At 35.7% G+C, this 17,066-nt stretch overlaps 1 pseudogene; it reads right to left on the bottom strand.

Annotated features, from left to right (window-relative positions):
- Window positions 1-934: 934 nt before the first annotated feature.
- Window positions 935-4,226, bottom strand: LOC122451764 (annotated as a pseudogene).
- Between the last annotated feature and the right edge of the window lie 12,840 nt (window positions 4,227-17,066).

Genomic DNA, 17,066 nt, shown 5'->3' with positions numbered 1-17,066 from the left:
CTTCAGGCAAGAATACTGGAGTGGGTTGACATTTCCTTCTCTAGAGGATCTTCCCAATCCAGGGACCAAGCCCAGGTCGCCACATTGCAAAGAGGCTCTTTACCATTGAGCCATAAGGGAAGCCCCCATGATCCAAAGGATGTTGGCACTTTGATCTCTGGTTCCTCTGCATATCTTTAAAAATTTTCCACAGTTTGTTGTGATCCACAATAGATTTGATAAATGATCCTAACTCCAGTAGATCATGCTGATTTACAATTATTTCATTAAACTTCAACACCATCAGATTATCGTCTTTAAAAAAAAATGTATAGTTTAGGAAATGTCTGTAATCTGCATTTGCACAATTGCATTCAGTATTTTAAAATGATTAATGCCTCCTGAAATATATAATTGACCTGGAATGAGCACTGGCAAATATTTGATGGCTAAAGATATATTAATGGAAATGGGGATACTATATAGATACAGAGCTATCTAGGAAAATACTGCAGCTCTGGTTCCAGACCACAGTGAAGATAACATCTCAATAAAACAGGTCACAACTCTTTTGGTTTCCCATTGCATATTAAATTTATGCTTAAATTGTACTGTAGTCTATGAAGTCTACAACAGCATTACATCTAAAAATACAGTGTACATTCTTTAAAGCGGAAGCACCAATAGTTTGGCCACCTGATGTGAAGAACTGACTCTTTGGAAAAGACCTTGGTGCTGGGAAAGATTGAAAGATTGAAGGCAGGAGGAGAAGGGGATGACAGAGGATGAGATGGTTGGATGGCATCAATGGACATAAGCTTGAGCAAGCTCTGGGAGTTGGTGATGGACAGGGAAGCTTGGTGTGCTGCAGACCATGGGGCTGCAAAGAGTCAGACATGACAACAACTGAAGTGAACTGATATTTTAATTTAAAAGATTTTGTTGCTGAAAAATGCTAAACATCATCTGAGACTTCAACAAGCCATAATCTTTTTTCTGGTGAAGGGTCTTGCCTCAGTGTTGTTGGCACCTGACTGATCAGGGTAGTGTTTGCTAAAAGTTGGGGTGGCTGTGTAATTTCTTAAAATAAGACAACAGTGAAGTTTGCCACCTCCTTTCATGGACAGGATTTCTCTGTAGCAGGCAATGCCATTTGATAGAATTTATCCACAGTAGAACTGCTTTCAAACCTGGAGTCAATCCTCTCAAATCCTGCCTCAACTTTGAGCAACGAAGTTATGGAATAATCTAAATTCTTTGTTGCCATTTCAACTATCTTCAGAGCATCTTCATCAGGAGTAGATTCCATCTCAAGAAACCACTGTCTTTGCACATCCATGAGAAGCAACTTATCCATTCCAGTGTTATCATGAGATGGCAGCAATTCAGTCACATTTTCATGCTCTCCTTCAGGACTAACTCTAGTACTCTTGCAAATTCTATCAGATTTGCATTTACTGCTTCCACTGAAGTCTTGAAGCCTCAAAGTCATGAAGGTTGGAATCAACTTCTTTCAAACTGTTTTAATGTTGGTATTTTGACCTCTTTCCATGAAGTTCATCATGGCAGCTAGAACAGTGAATCCTCTCCAGCAGGTTTTCAATTTACTTTGCTAGACCTATCAGAGGAATCGCTGTCAATGGCAGCAATGACCTTACAAACTTTATTTCTTAATAAAAAACTTGAAAGTCAAAATTTCTCTTTGATCCATGGGTTTCAGAGTGGATGTCATATTATTAGGCATAAAAACAATATTAATCTCATTGTACATTTCCATCAGAGCTCTTGAGTGACCAGGTGTACTATCAAGGAGCAGTAATATTTTGAAAGGAAGGTTTTCTTCTGAGCACTAGCTCTCAACAAGGGACTTAAAATATTCAGCAAACCATGTTGTATAAACAGATGTGCTGTCATTCAGGCTTTGCTGTTCCATTTATAGAACACAGGGAAACAAAATCTAGTGTAATCCTTAAGGGCCCTAGGATTTTCAGAATGGTAAATGAGCCTTGGCTTCAACTTAAAATCACCAGCTGCATTAGCCCCTAACAAGAGAGTCAGCCTGTCCTTTGATGCTCTGAAGCCAGACATTGATTGGATGACATCTTCTTCCAACATAAGGCTCTTTGGTCTACATTGAAAATCTCTTGTTTACTGTAGCCATCTGTATCGATTATCTTAGCTAGATGTTCTGGAAAAATAGGTTTCCACAACTCTTATTAATGAAATTTTAAAAATTACTATTTTTTGAAACACAGGTCCACTGAAAATAAAGAAATTCTTTTTAAGGAATAGTATTTTATTTGGTTGGGGTTCAAAGTTGGTATTCCTTATCTTCAAGATGGATTGTGATTACTCTTCATGCTGATCTGTAATATTTTACACAATTTATCTTTGAAAATGCCTGAAAATGATTGCTATGCCAAGTATCAATATCCACCTATAAGCTCAGGAGATTAATAAATCATATTCATTGCATGGTAGGCACTTGTAGAAATCTATGAGTCTTCTCTGAAGAGTTTTGACAAGTAAATACAGTTTCTTCTTATTTTTAATTATTTGATCTTCCAATTGTCTCAGAGTTGCCCAGTAGGAACACCCTCCTTTTAACCCATCACTTTTTGAGCACTTCCTTGTTTCTGATCAGATACACACACACACACACACACACACACACACCCCACAACTTGTTTGTTCTTTTCATGCTTCATGCACTGGAATCAAATCAGCCCCCTCCATAAAAAACCTAATTTCTTTTGTTGGAGAATGTTCTTTAGAAGATACAAGTGGATGCCTTGCGTGCGTGTTCAGTCACTTCAGTCATGTCTGACTCTTGGTGACCCTATGGACTATGGCCTTGCAGGCTCCTCTGCTCATGGGATTCTCCAGGCAAGAATACTGGAGTGTGTTGCCATGCCCGCCTCCAGGGGATCTTGCTGATCCAAGGATAGAACCAGCTTCCCCTGCATTGCAGGCAGATTCTTTACCACTGAGCCATTGGTGAAACCCAAAAGTGGGTGCAAGCCAAGCTCGTTACTATTGGTGTGTCTCTGCTACCAGGACCTCTCTGCAAACAGAGCTACAGAATGTAGACATACACACACATTATATACATGCGTGTGTGTGTGTGTGTGTGTGTAAGTATAGGTATATATGCAATCTACATAGATATGTCTGTAGTTATACAGAAACTATACACATTCACAGCTGAGTTATTTTCATGTATTTCTTTATACTGAAGACAAGTGTTAACAACAATACTTCTAATTCTCACCCAAGCTAGCCAGAATAGCTCAGTTAGGAGAGCATTAGACTGAAAAATCTAATTCCCACCCAAATCTTCAGTGTTCACCTTAACTTGCTTCTTTGAAAGAAAGAAAAAAAAAAAATATATATATATATATATATAATATATATATATATATATATATATATCCCTTTCTCTGACAGTGAGAAATGTGGCTCTCATTAATTCTTTGAACTGAAGTATAATTGGGCTTTCCTGGTGATTCAGATGGTAAAGAATCTGCCTGTAGTTCAGGAGACCTGAATTTGATCCCTGGATCAGGAAGATCTCCTGGAGAAGGGAATGACTACCTACTCCAGTATGCTTGCCTGGAGAATACCATGGGCAGATGAGCCTGGTGGGGTCCCAAAGAGTCAGACACGAGTGAGCAACAAACATTTTCAAACATTTTCTCTTTTCTTTTCATAAGTGACACACAACATTCAATTGTACATAATTGATGTGCAACATTCAGGTGAACGTCATAAAGATTCAACAGTTGTATACAATGTGCAGTGGTGACCACAATAAGTTGTTTCCATCTGTCACCATATGAAATTATTGATACAAGAGCTATTTTGTCTCATGATAACTTTTAAGATTTATTTTTTTAGTCACTTTCAGATTGCAATAAAATGGTATCTGTTCTTCTTATGTTATTTATTTTCATATATTGAATTATTAGTACATTTAATTTTTTTTTAAACCACCTCATCCACATAACATTAATTGTCCATCAGCACAGCCAGTTCCTCCTCACTGTGGACACCTGGCCTCACTCCAGCTGCAGGGTGCCATGCTCTGTTGCCCCTTCTTTCAGATGCCCTCCCCAGCCCTTGGGTTCTGACATACCTGCTAAGCAGACTCTGCATCTGAAGCCCCCTTCCCAACAGTCAGGCATGAGAAGCAGGGACAGGCTGCTCTCATGTGGCTGCCCTCCCCGCACACATTTGCCTTCTGACATCCTCCAGCATGTGTGTATCTCACCTCACTGACAACTTCTTTGAGATGTCACTTCAAATACCCTCTCCTCCAGGGATGTTCGATCCAACCCATCCAAACTCTGCCATCCAGTGCTGGGCTGCCCCATGCCATCCCACGTACTCTGCATCTTGATTACACTCTGACACAATGAACAAGGGCACCCAAGCTGCCCTCCTCCATCCTGTTTGGATCTAAACTCCCTACCAGGTCATCCCCACCTCTGCCCAGACAGTCACCCTTCTCCACCACTCATCATGGCTCAGGCTCTGTACTCCAGGCCAGGCTAGATCCTACTTGCCCTGCTCAGACCTTCCCCAACTCCTTCCCTCCTCCCCAAGATGCATGCATGCTTTCCCCTACATAAAAGTTTGACTGTGCTTGCAGAGGAGAGAAGGGAAAAGAGGAAGAGAAAGAGTTTAGCTCTGTTTAAAGAGTTTCCTAAAAGTTCTTTTTCAATCTATTGAATTTCTCCCTTTTCCTTTACATCTTACCGTGAGGGAAAGGGTTAGAATGATTCTAAGAGATTTCAACAATCTCTTAATTTACTATTTTTTCTCAAAACTAAATTGTTAGGTAAGACTTTATTCCTTAACCCTCAGATTTTGAATCTGAATGTAAGTTTTATATGTGTGTGTGTATATATATATATATATATATATATATATATATGTATATTATAATTTATATATATTATATATATATAATATTTATATATATATTCTCTGGAAATTCTAGGCAAATTTCAACATTATAACATGTGATTCTGTGAGTCACTGTGGACATGTTTGGCATCATCTAGCCCCATTCCTAGAGTACAACATGCCTCTCATTATGCATGCCTTCTCTTATTCTTCATCTTTTCCTACAGGGAGTCTTCAGTGGCTGGAAAACTGCCTTAAATAGCAAAATTATGATGAATCTCCTGATGTTAATGAGTTCTTAAAAAGTGCATATACTGTTGCTAATTTGCTTTGAACATACTAGACTCTCTCCTTATCTCTTGAATCTTTTTCCATCACATTTTAGATTTAAAAGTATTTAACTACTTATAGTAACATGTACCCACACAATTGATGCTTTACTTACGGCCTCCTGATATGTTTTCTTTATCCTCCTCTCTCTCATTCAGTTCTGCTAAATTTTAAGTCTTAAGTCAGTGATCACTTTTTTCCAGAAGTTATGCTTGAAATTGAGAATAATGCCACTTCTATCTTTATTACATTGTTTTATAATTTTTGTTTAGGTTTCTTTTCTCTACGACTGAATCCTTCATCAGTTTCTTGAAATCAGGACCTTTCCTGGTCTGATGAGAGTAAAACCTTGGGTTTGCAGTAGATTGTGAATGAATACTTCCTAAATAAACTATTCTTCTCTACTGTCCTTGACGAGCAGTATTTTTGTATATTTTTTCACCCTCACTTCTTGTCCTAACTGACAGATCAGTACTTAATGATCAACTTAATTTTGGCTCAGGTTGGTCTCTTTTGTCACAGAGTATTTTCAAACTATCTCTCAGCTCTCCAAGTTCTGACTTGCAATTTGGCAAGCTCAGTATGTGACTTCCTCTTTATGTGACAGACATATTTTGTACATTATATCCTCTGAATTTGAAATAAATTGGTGTATATAAGAACTACCATTGCTACTTTGTTACTTTACATATAATACCATCTAATTTTCACACCAAGCTTTTGACACTTTTACAATCATTCCTGTTGTATTTAAATAAGGGGAAAAAAATCTTGAGAGGTGAAGTGATTTGATCAGAATTGCACAATGATTCAAACTCAGAATCATCTGCTTTGAAGCTCATTTCCTTAATTTACACTATTTCAGAAAACTTGGATGTCTCAGGACAAAAGGTATGTGACTGGATTTGTGGATTTTTATTACTGTTACTATTCTTTCATAAGATGTTATTAGCAAAGGAGAAAATACAGAATGCCAAATTACATTTCATGAAATATATTTGTACTAAAATTGATTTGTTTTGAAAATTCCATGGTTGTCCAGTGGTTAAGACGTGGTGCTTTCACTGCCTCAGTTTGGATCTCAGTTTGATCCCTGGTCAGGGAACTAAGATCCCACCAGCAACACAGTATGGCCAAAAAATAAATAAAAAGAATAAATAAATATAAATTGATTTGTTCTATATATCAAATTCAAAAATAACTAGCATCCTATAGTTTATTTAGCAACCATAAGATAAATAACAATAAATAGTCATGCTCAGAATGTAAGGAATATCCATTGTTGAGTGTTTTCAGTGTATGGAGATTTGTGTGTGTGTGTGTTCCTGTGTGCTCAGTTGTGTCTGCCTCTTTGCGAGCCCCATGGACTAAAGTCCGCCAGAATCCTCTACCCATGGAATTTTCCAGGAAAGAATACCAGATTGCTTTGCTATTTCCTACTCTAGGGGCTCTTCCTAACCCAGTGCCAAATCCTCTTCTTTTGTGTCTCCTGCATTGGTAGGTGGAAATTACTAAATCTTCTCAAAAAAGGGTGCATGAAATAAACATAAGAATAAAAGAAGAAATCATGGCAAGAATACACAGAGAGAGGAAGAAGAAAGAAAGAAAAGGGAAGAAGGAAGGAAGGAGGAAGGGAGAAAGTATAAAAATAAAAGATAATGAAAAGAGACAAAAGAGTGAAAATTAAGAGGATCATTGAAAACAAGCATTAAAAATGCAACTGTATTGACAATTAGAAATAATACTATTAGCCCTCTAATCTCTCAAATGTCTAATAAATTATAAATCTGAAAATATTTGGTCTATTCATAAACTGAAAATTAATCAAAACTCACAATTATGTTCCTCCCATATCTCTCACCATTTGCTGTTGCTGTTCAGTTGCTAAGTCATGTCCAACTCTTGTGACTCCATGCCAAACTTCCCTGTTCTATACTGTCTCCTGGAGTTTGCTCAAACTCATGTCCATCGAGTCAGTGATGCCATCCAACCATCTCATCCTCTATCGTCCCCTTCTCCTCTTGCCTTCAATCTTTTCCAGCGTCAGGGTCTTTCCCAATGAGTCAGTTCTTTGCATCAGGTGGCCAATGTATTGGAGTTTCAGCTTCAGCATCAGTCCTTCCAATGAATACTCAGGGTTGATTTCCTTTAGGATTGCCTGGTTTGAGCTCTTTGCAGTCCAAGGAAGTCTCAAGTTTTACTCAGGACCACAGTTCAAAAGTGCTGATTCTTCTGCCCTCAGCCTTCTTTATGGTTCTGTGTGTGAAAGTCACTCAGTCATGTCTGACTCTTTGCAACCCCATGGACTGTACAGTCCATGGAATTCTCCAGGCCAGGAGTGGGTTGCCTTTCTTTCCCTTCCCCAGCAGATTTTCCCAACCCAGGGATCAAACCCAGGTCTCCTGCATTACAGGTGGTTCATTACCAGCTGAACCATGAGGGAAGCCCAAGAATACTGGAGTGGGTAGCCTATCCCTTCTCCAGGGGATCTTCCTGACCCAGGAAGTGAACTGGGGTCTTCTGCATTGCAGGTGGATTCTTTACCAACTGAGCTATGAGGGAAGCCCAACTTAGTGCTTATTATTTCAATTAACGTCTTTCTTTGTTACAGTATGTTACTTCTGCATCATTATTTGGAACACATCAAATCCCATCTTTGGAAGGAAGTGGGGGTATGTTTAATATGTTTTTTGTGTCCTTGGGTCTCAACTTGAGGTCTTAGATGATTACTTACACAATGCTTTTCTACTTAAAGCAAAAGATGTGTTGAACAATTTTTTATATAATCATATTGAGATCATCTCCTTCACCTCTTGTGAAGCTTGCTAAAAGTACTTTTCTTTACAGATTCAAATCACAAAAAAACTTATTCTGAAATGCACTAAGTGCTTCATACCCTGCTAATTTCAACCACAGAACAAATACTTTAAGCTAATAACTTAAATAATTGAAAATATTTTTAAAGTTAGTATTTAGTTTAAAAGAATTTGTTGGGACATTTTCTGATTTTTCTCTTTGAAAAAGAGCCTTATAAAGAATGACAAACATTCATTATAATCAAAATATTGGCTATCTTCTTCTTTTCTTTGAAAAAGTAGATTTGTAATGGAATAATAGGTTATTACTTTCCTTTATACTTATATATATATTCATGACAGAGAGACTAGTAGAAAAATTTAGAAATTCAAGATATTAATTAAAAAGTCCTGCTATGCTTAAACTTATGTGAATGTATTAAGATTATAATTCTAGAATTTCTATCAGCTTTGTAATCCTGGATAATCACTTCCTACCTCTGGGGCACTGTTTTTAGATGTAAGTATTAAATTAAGCTTTTTGAAGTAATTTTTTCTACATTGTCTTCCCATCTCAATTAATTTGAGGATCTTTAAAGATAAAATTTTTACATTTTGTGCATTTTTAATATAGTCAATGTAGATAATTTGGGAGTTTTATATATATTAATTTTAGCTATGAATTTACCCAGTGTAACTTGGAGTAAAGCAAACCACATTCACTGGACATCAAAGAGACTTGGAGAAACACTTTCAATTCCCCACTCTCAGTTCCTTATCTTTAAGTGACTTTGGTTGTAGTGGAGTTAGATATTCAAGATTCCTTCTTGAGCCATACATAAAAGAGACAAAATATGTAGTTGCCAAGTCACCACTTTATTTGGTGATGTATAGACTCAGTCATTAAATACAAGCACAACATGAAAGACATGATCCACACTGAGGTGAATGCAGGCCACCTTAAATCTGAGGAAACTGCATTTTCAACAATGAAATCTAATAAGCCTGAGGTTCATAAAATAACTGGAGAAAAGACAGACATAAGAGCAGACTAGCAATTTAGACATGGAAAACTGGACGCTGAAGCGTTTGTACACTGGCCAAAGAAAGAAAATCATTAGGTAGTGTCATAAAACTTCCCCAACCCATAAAACGCTACTATTTTATTCCTGCAAACAGCGATTTCATCCCCTTTTTTTCTGTGTATTTTATGGTATGGGATTCTTTTATGGTGCCATCTATATTTAAATCTCATTTCTTTAAAGATTTTTTTCTCATCTTTTATCTTTTGAAAATAATACAACATACAATGGAATATTCAGTGTTTCTAGAGCAAAAAATTCTCTATTATAAAATGTAAAGTGTTTCAGAACAAAAGAAATGCATCTTCTGTTCAACATAGATAATCACTGTGATGTTTGGAATACAATAACAAGATTGATGTTTTCATAGCTACTTATTTATTCAATAAGTGTCATGTTTGACCTGTTTTCTTTCAGGTATATTTTACTCATTTGGTTTTGAGAAGGTTTGCAAAAGGCCCTCTTCACTGATGTTGATATACCAGGTGGAAAATTACATATAAGAGAGAAAAATCATATTCTTTTTTCTTCAACGAATATTGAAAACAGTGTCTGATCAATTAATTTATGACTCAGAAATAATTGTCCATACTTTTGGATTATAATTCTGAACATTTTGAACAGTTATGTCAAGTAAATGATAGATTAGCAAAAAAGTAAAGAGTTGAGCTAAATTTCTAATTATCAGCATATTCATTACCATTGTTAAATAACATATCACCACAACATTTAATAACTGAAAAAAATGAACATTTTTATATTATAGATTTTGGCTGATCAGGAATCCATTATCAATTTCTCTGGGTGGTTCAAGACCAGGGGCTTTCAGTAAGTAACATTTAAGCTTTCAGTTGGGGGCTGGCTTTATATCCTCACTGGGAATCTTCACGGAATCTTCACTGGGACTGAATAACCCACTTCTAAGCTCATGCATGTGGCTACTGGCGGGCCTTAGATTCTCATTGATTAGGTGCTTACACAGACTGGACGAGTAAACCCACAATGTGGCACTTGGTTTCTGCCAGCGTCCTCCCAGGACACTAACATTAGTTCATACTAATTTTTTGATTAAGATCAAAAATCTTTGAAACAATGGTGGTAGAATAAAACATCTGAGTGACTTGTGTTGCTTATCTTCCATGTCTTGGGAGTTAGTCCAAACATAACTTCATTGAAACTTTAATTCTTTAAGATCTTCTGCTATCATGTCATCAAAAAAAAAAAAAAAAGAAAAAACATTTTACAAATATCCAACATTTAACTTGACACACTTGCTCAAAATATTCATAATTTCTTTTGAAAAGATCTTCTTAGGTGAATATTTTTATCATTATTAATTTTCTGTTACATTTTCTGCATAATTTCTTTGATTTCATCCTATTCAATTATTCATTTCTATCAGGTTCATGAGGAGGAGAATTTATATTTTAAAAACTTCCTAATTAAAGAAATAATTTTCTCCAAATAGTTATTCTGAAGTTATTTTATTGCCAACATATGAACAACAGTCTTTTCAGCAAATGGTGCTGGAATCACTGGATATCTGCATTTAGAAAAAGTAATCAAGATGTAGTAGACCTTACGCCTTCTATAAAAATTAACTCAAAATTTCTCCTGTGTCATTGTGCATGCTAAGTCGCTTCAGTCATGTTTGACTCTTTGTGACCTGTGGACTGGAGCCCGCCAGGCTCCTCTGTCCATGGGATTCTCCAGGCAAGAATACTGGAGTGGGTTGCCATGCCCTCCTCCAGGTCTGTGTCATTATACATTTAGCAAAACCCATAGAATATACAAAGCCAAGAGTGAACTCTGATGAGAACTATGAACTGTAGGTAATAATGAAGCTTCCATGTAGGTTCATAGCTGGTAACACACACCGCTTAGCTCTGTAGGATACTGACAGTGGGGAGGCCACACTCCGGGGAGGCGGGGCACTCAGACTCTGCTTTCCATTCAAGTTTGCTGAGACCCTAAAACAGCTCTACAAATTGAGTTCTATTTTAGAAAAAAAGGCCTCAATACTCAGCAGCATATAACAATAAGCATTTATTTTTGTGCATTTGCAGATTTTGTGTGGTGGCCCTGCTCATCTTAGCCATGCTTTCTTGAGCCTAGGCTGGGATAAGGGAACTTAGCTGAGGCCCTACTGAGCCTCTCACCTTTCTCCTAAGACCTCCTGGCCAGTCTGCATAGGCACTTCTCTTGAAGCTGATCAAAGGATGAGAAGGAAGATAGAAACAATGCCACTGTGGGGGGCCTTGGCATAGGTCTGACATTTCCATTTCACTTTACAGGCCAAATCAAATCAAATTACATTACTTAGCCCAAAGTCAAAACAGACATTGAAAAAGCACAGCAAAGCATTGAAGACATGGGGCCATGAATGTCATCTACCACTCAGCATGAGAGACACTTTAAAGAAATTCACTGCACAAAATAAAATGGATTTGTTCACAGTTGCCCTAAAACTGCTATCTTATCTTAGTTCTATTAAGTGAAAATATAATTATCTTTAATAAAATTGCATACAGATAGTAAAAGATTACAATTTTAAATAATAAGTAAACAAAGCCATAATCTAAAATTATTAGAAGAGGTCCAACCCCACTGAACTGAGGATGTTAAATTATTATTTAAATATAAATTCTTGGAGACATCCCATGGTTATGATTTTTGAATTTTTAAAGGAAAAATATGTTAATAAGCGGCCAAGAAAGAGAAATCTCTCAGTTATGTCTACCTTTAGGATAAAAAGAATGAATATCTTCTCCAGGTTTTGTTATGAGACCATGAAATGTAATGCTCTGGAATTCTTTGTAACAAAATATTTCTGTTAAAGGTTAGGGGACATATTAAAATTGCTATAAGCAAAATATATTAATGATATATAATATTTAAATGAATGTTAATAAAAAAGAATCAATACTTACATAGATTTGCATATTAGACAAGCACTGCTTTCAATAGTTACTTTTTATGAATATGTACAAAAGTGAAAATATTTTTATTAGTCACTAGTAGTTTAATAAAAATATTTTCAGTGTAGTCATAGTTTATTATAGCAAATGCATGCAGAAAAAACTGTTTTTAAAATTTACAAGATAATTGACCAATTTCTTTAACAGGTGTTATAACTGTCAATGTTTAACAAAAATAATAAATTTTACCAAATCATATAACTGACATATTTTTTCTGTGATAATCATATAATCACTCAGTCACTTACCTAGATTTATTTTTACTGTTCTACTTTGATATTTTCATACAAGAGAGTGATAAAAATTAAAAAGTGCAAGAATATTCATTGGGGGAAAAAAAGAATATTTAGTGAAAAATAAACCTCTGCTTGATACTTGATGCCCTTGTCTACAAACAAATTACTTCCATATTATTCTATATATTTAAACATATACAATATTTACATATATAAGTATTGTTGTACATAAAATTATAAAATAATACTTTAAAAGCAGCTCTGACATTAGTTATCTTCTGTGAAAAAAATTTATCTAGGAAATGATTTCAAGTCAGTACACAGACATTCACCTACTCTCCATGCACTGGACAGACATGCACTGATGTGTTCACTTCCCAAATAGAACTTTTTAAACCGTATTCTGTAAATCTTCAAAGATGAAATACATAGAGAATAATACGATGATATATAAAATTCAATAATAAAGACATTTAAATGTCAGAAAAAAAAAGTCAGAATATATAAATGGTTTGCCTTAGAGGAAGCACAAGAGACAAATTATAAAATATTCTCAGAATATGGAAAATCTGTGGGCACAGTAACTAGGAATTAATAGATAATACTCAGAGGATAAAGCAGAATTCTGTCACCAGTCTGGTAAATCAATCCACTGTTTTTGATATTATTATACTTTATCCAACCATCAGTTTTAGATTTAGAACATTTCTCACCATCTCTTTTAACCCTCAAGATTCCAGGTAATAAAGAACCTCTTTCATAAGATGGATGTAAACTTATGGCAAAAAAAAAATCAACTAATGGCAGAAGACCTAAAACCCAACCTATTTATCTTCAATAATAAGACACTCTTCACAGGGAAGACCATAGTGCCTGATGAGTTATTAACTTTACATGACTTACTTTCTTTACTGCATGTTAAGCTATTCCTGTTGTTGGCCAGCAGATTTAGGTATCAGATGTTGATGCTTAAAATTCATCCACGTGTACAATGTTAGTTCATGTAATTCTTTAAAAAGTATACATTTATTGTTTTTGTTGCTATCATGCTGTGATGGACAATCTCTAAAACCACTCACAATGACCCTGCCTCCTGCTATTTACAAACTTGTGTGATTGTCTCTTTATGATTGTGGACTGAAGCTGGCTTCTTACTTCTAATCAAGAGACTATGGCGAAAGTAATGAAATGTCACTCTTAAATTAAATTTTAAAAGACTACTGCTTTCCTTTTGCTTCACCCACCTCTCAGCCTGTCTCTTTGTCTTTTTTGCCCTCTCTCTCTCCACTTACTCTGGGGGAAGCAAACTGCCCTGTTGTGGGTAGCTTTATGGAGTTACACAAAGACAAGGGTGGCAAAGAGCTGAATCTTGTCAAAAAGCTAGAACTGACCTGAGGTGTCTCAACCATCACTTCAGTGAAACTGGAAACTTCCTGGGTTGAGTCCTTCGATGACTGCAGCCTGGTGTGAGCCCCTGGTGTGAGACAGAGACACTCAGCTGTCACTGACCCACAGAAGCTCTGAGAAAATAAATACCTCTGGTGTTAAACCACTGACTTTTGAGGTAATTTCATACAACAATAGATAATAATATACATGATAACAAGTGTTCTGGCATTCTTCAGAAACAGTATATGAAAACCTGCAAAGTAGACCACCTGGTCATGAGAAAAAAAGTAAAACATAAAACAAATAAAAGCATGTGTGACAAAACCAAATTTAAAATGAATGCTAATTTGAAAATTATAAAGCAGGCATACATAACAACAGTTTCAGATCATTTAACCATCATGGCGTTAAGTGAGGCAAGTGTTGAAGTCAACAAAGCTAGTAAGTCTCACTGAAGCCTGTTTATTATTTTATCTTCCTAGTTCAACATCTATGAAATCTCAGAGAAATCCAAAGCAGAAATAATTGTATTAAAAACATTTCAGTTAGGGGTGCTTCCCTGGTGACTCAAAGGTAAAGAATCCGCCTGCCAATGCACAGAACACAGGTTCGATCCCTGTAATCAGATCAGAGGAGATGCCATATGCTGCTGAGCAAATAAGCCAATGCAGCAGAACTACCGAGCCTAGGCTCTAGAGCCTGGGGTCTGCAACAGCAGAACCCATTTGCTGCAACTACTGAAGCCTGGGTGCCCTAGAGCTCCACAACAGAAGCCACCACAATGGGAAGCTTGCACACCACAACTTGAGAGTAGCTTCCACTCGCTACTACCAGAGAAAAGTTTATGCATCAACAAAGACCCAGCACAGCCAAAAGTAAAAAAACACAATTATTTTAAAAAAATCTCAGGATTCAATTTATAATATGAAAGTTCTTTAAAAAAAAAAAAAAAGAGTATTTTCATTGACCAACTAAATTAAAAAATGTCATAAAAAAGGCATAATCAGATACATCAGAATGTTTTGCTCCAAACAGGGCAGTTTTTCATTAGCTACATCCAGTAATCTCCTTTTGCTTAATAAAACTCCCTTACAATAGGTTCTTAGAAGGAAATTAAAAAATAAAGAAACACAACCATTACACAATGTACAACATCTGTAATATGTTTCAAAATTACATACATAGAGGGATAAACCTGAGTATTTTCTTCTATATGGAGCCTTTGAAGCCATCTTATTTGTCTTGGGTTTACCCATCACACTATCAACAGTTTGGAAGAAAAATATGTTGATGATCAAATATATTTGTTGAATATTTGGTGAATGAACTAACAAGCATACATATTCCCATAATTATATATTTGGCTCACCATTAAATTTTTTCAGACTTATTTTTGTCTTTGTATTATGTTGATTTTTAGGTGACAGCAAAATAAAAGTGGATATGAGCAAACTAACACTTCTGGTTGGAAATAATCTAATATCTAATCTTTAATTGTAAAGAAACTATTACTATGTCTATTTTTTATTTTTGCATTTTCCTTTTCTGAAACACCTTCTCCAAGGACCTACTTGCAAGACTCTCCACACAATATACGGTAAAAGCTTGTAAACCAGCCCACTCTAAGATACTTCATCAAAAAACTAATTGCATTTCTGTCACCATATTGCTGTTGCTAAACTGAGTCTCAAGAAAAAAAATGAGTGTAACTTTAAGTGAAAGAAACATTCTGTAATTATCTGATAAACATGAACAAAATAGATTTTCAATTTTATTTTTTCATTTCTAAATTAGATTTTAGTTCCTAATCTAATTTAGCATTCTATTTCAGTAGGAATTTTCAAGATAACATTTCAACTCTCCACTTCACTTAGTCTATCATGTCCCAATCTCATCTGTGTAGAGAAGACCAGACCTATTCAAGCACATCAAAATTGGATAGGGCAGAATAATCTTTTTTCTACATGACAGCACCACTCAGTAGGGACCTAGTAATTCTAGTCATGCAGTTCATCCTCTTGTAATATGAAGTTAAAACTCAAATTCAGGCAATGCTTTGATACAGCTAATCTAGGTGTAGTTGTAGAAACAGCTCCAAAGTTAGCCTACCAAGAATATTGTGACTTTATTTCTCATTCAAATTATGTTATTCCTTTCTTCCATTTTACAGAATAAAACTATTTCATTTGAGAAATACCTGAATGCAGATTTAATGTTTACACATACACTGCCTTGAATGATATATTGACACCTCTTAAAGATACTTTTTCAGTGTCCTAAAAACTGCATATTTGAAACTGTGATTGAATTTTATTCAACTATTTGAGTTTCTAATTGTGGCATATTTGGTTTGCATATTTTGCATTTGCTAATTTCTTTTTGGGGAATTTTCTCTACTCTATTGTGTACAATATTGGTAGGTAGGAAAATAACTGATTTATGGGGTTCATTTTTCCTCCCTCCAGGATCCCCAGTACAGGTGAGCTGAACTGACCAATATTTGCTTGACTAAGCAGTCTGTCTCCTAGGACTTCATAACTTGTGAAAGTAACATAAAGACATAAATGAGAAATGTAGGTCATTCATCACAGTAGAATGAAATGACCAGATTGTGTCATTGCAGAGTTACCCGTTGTGTTTCTTGTTTCTTACACATCAGAAAGTCCTTTCTAATTCTAAAACAAAAACTCCAAATTGTTAGTTCCTTGATATATTGCTAATAATGATCACTTTCAAAAATAATAACTATTGAATTTAACCAAGAAACATAATTGATCTGGAATGTGGTAATGATTAGTATATTTTATTACAATAAATTTCACCTTTTTCCTCAACGTGACATAAATTTGAGTTGCGTGTCACATCTTGAAAAGATGATAACACCTGCAAGAGGACTCCTAAAGTTTTGAGAATTTTAGTGACATAATTTTAAAATATATGATTAGGAGAAGAGTTAATATGATGGTGAATTAAGGGGAATGACTGTATATGATGTGAAAAAGGCTTAAAATGATATAAAGTAGAATAAATATTTAAAACGTAACTACTTGAAGTGAAGTGAAAGTCACTCAGTCGTGTCCAACTCTTTACGATACCATGGACTGTTGTAGCTCACCAGGTTCCTCCATCCATGGGATTCTCCAGGCAAGAATACTGAAGTGGGTTGCCATTTCCTTCGCCAGAGGATCTTCCCAACCCAGGGATCGAACCCGGGTCTCCTGAATTGTAGGCAGACGCTTTATCGTCTGAGCTACCAGGGAAGTCCAACTACTTGACGTATAAATTACAAAATAGGCTTGATAATATAAGTGCACATGAAAAATAAAGAGAAGTATGCTTGTAACTGGAATAACAAAAACAGGATAGGGA

This window comes from Cervus canadensis, chromosome 13 (genome assembly GCF_019320065.1).
Source record: "Cervus canadensis isolate Bull #8, Minnesota chromosome 13, ASM1932006v1, whole genome shotgun sequence".
Lineage (NCBI taxonomy): Eukaryota > Metazoa > Chordata > Mammalia > Artiodactyla > Cervidae > Cervus > Cervus canadensis.
The sequence above is the reverse complement of the archived record's forward strand: the minus strand, read 5'-3'. Positions and strand labels throughout refer to the sequence as shown.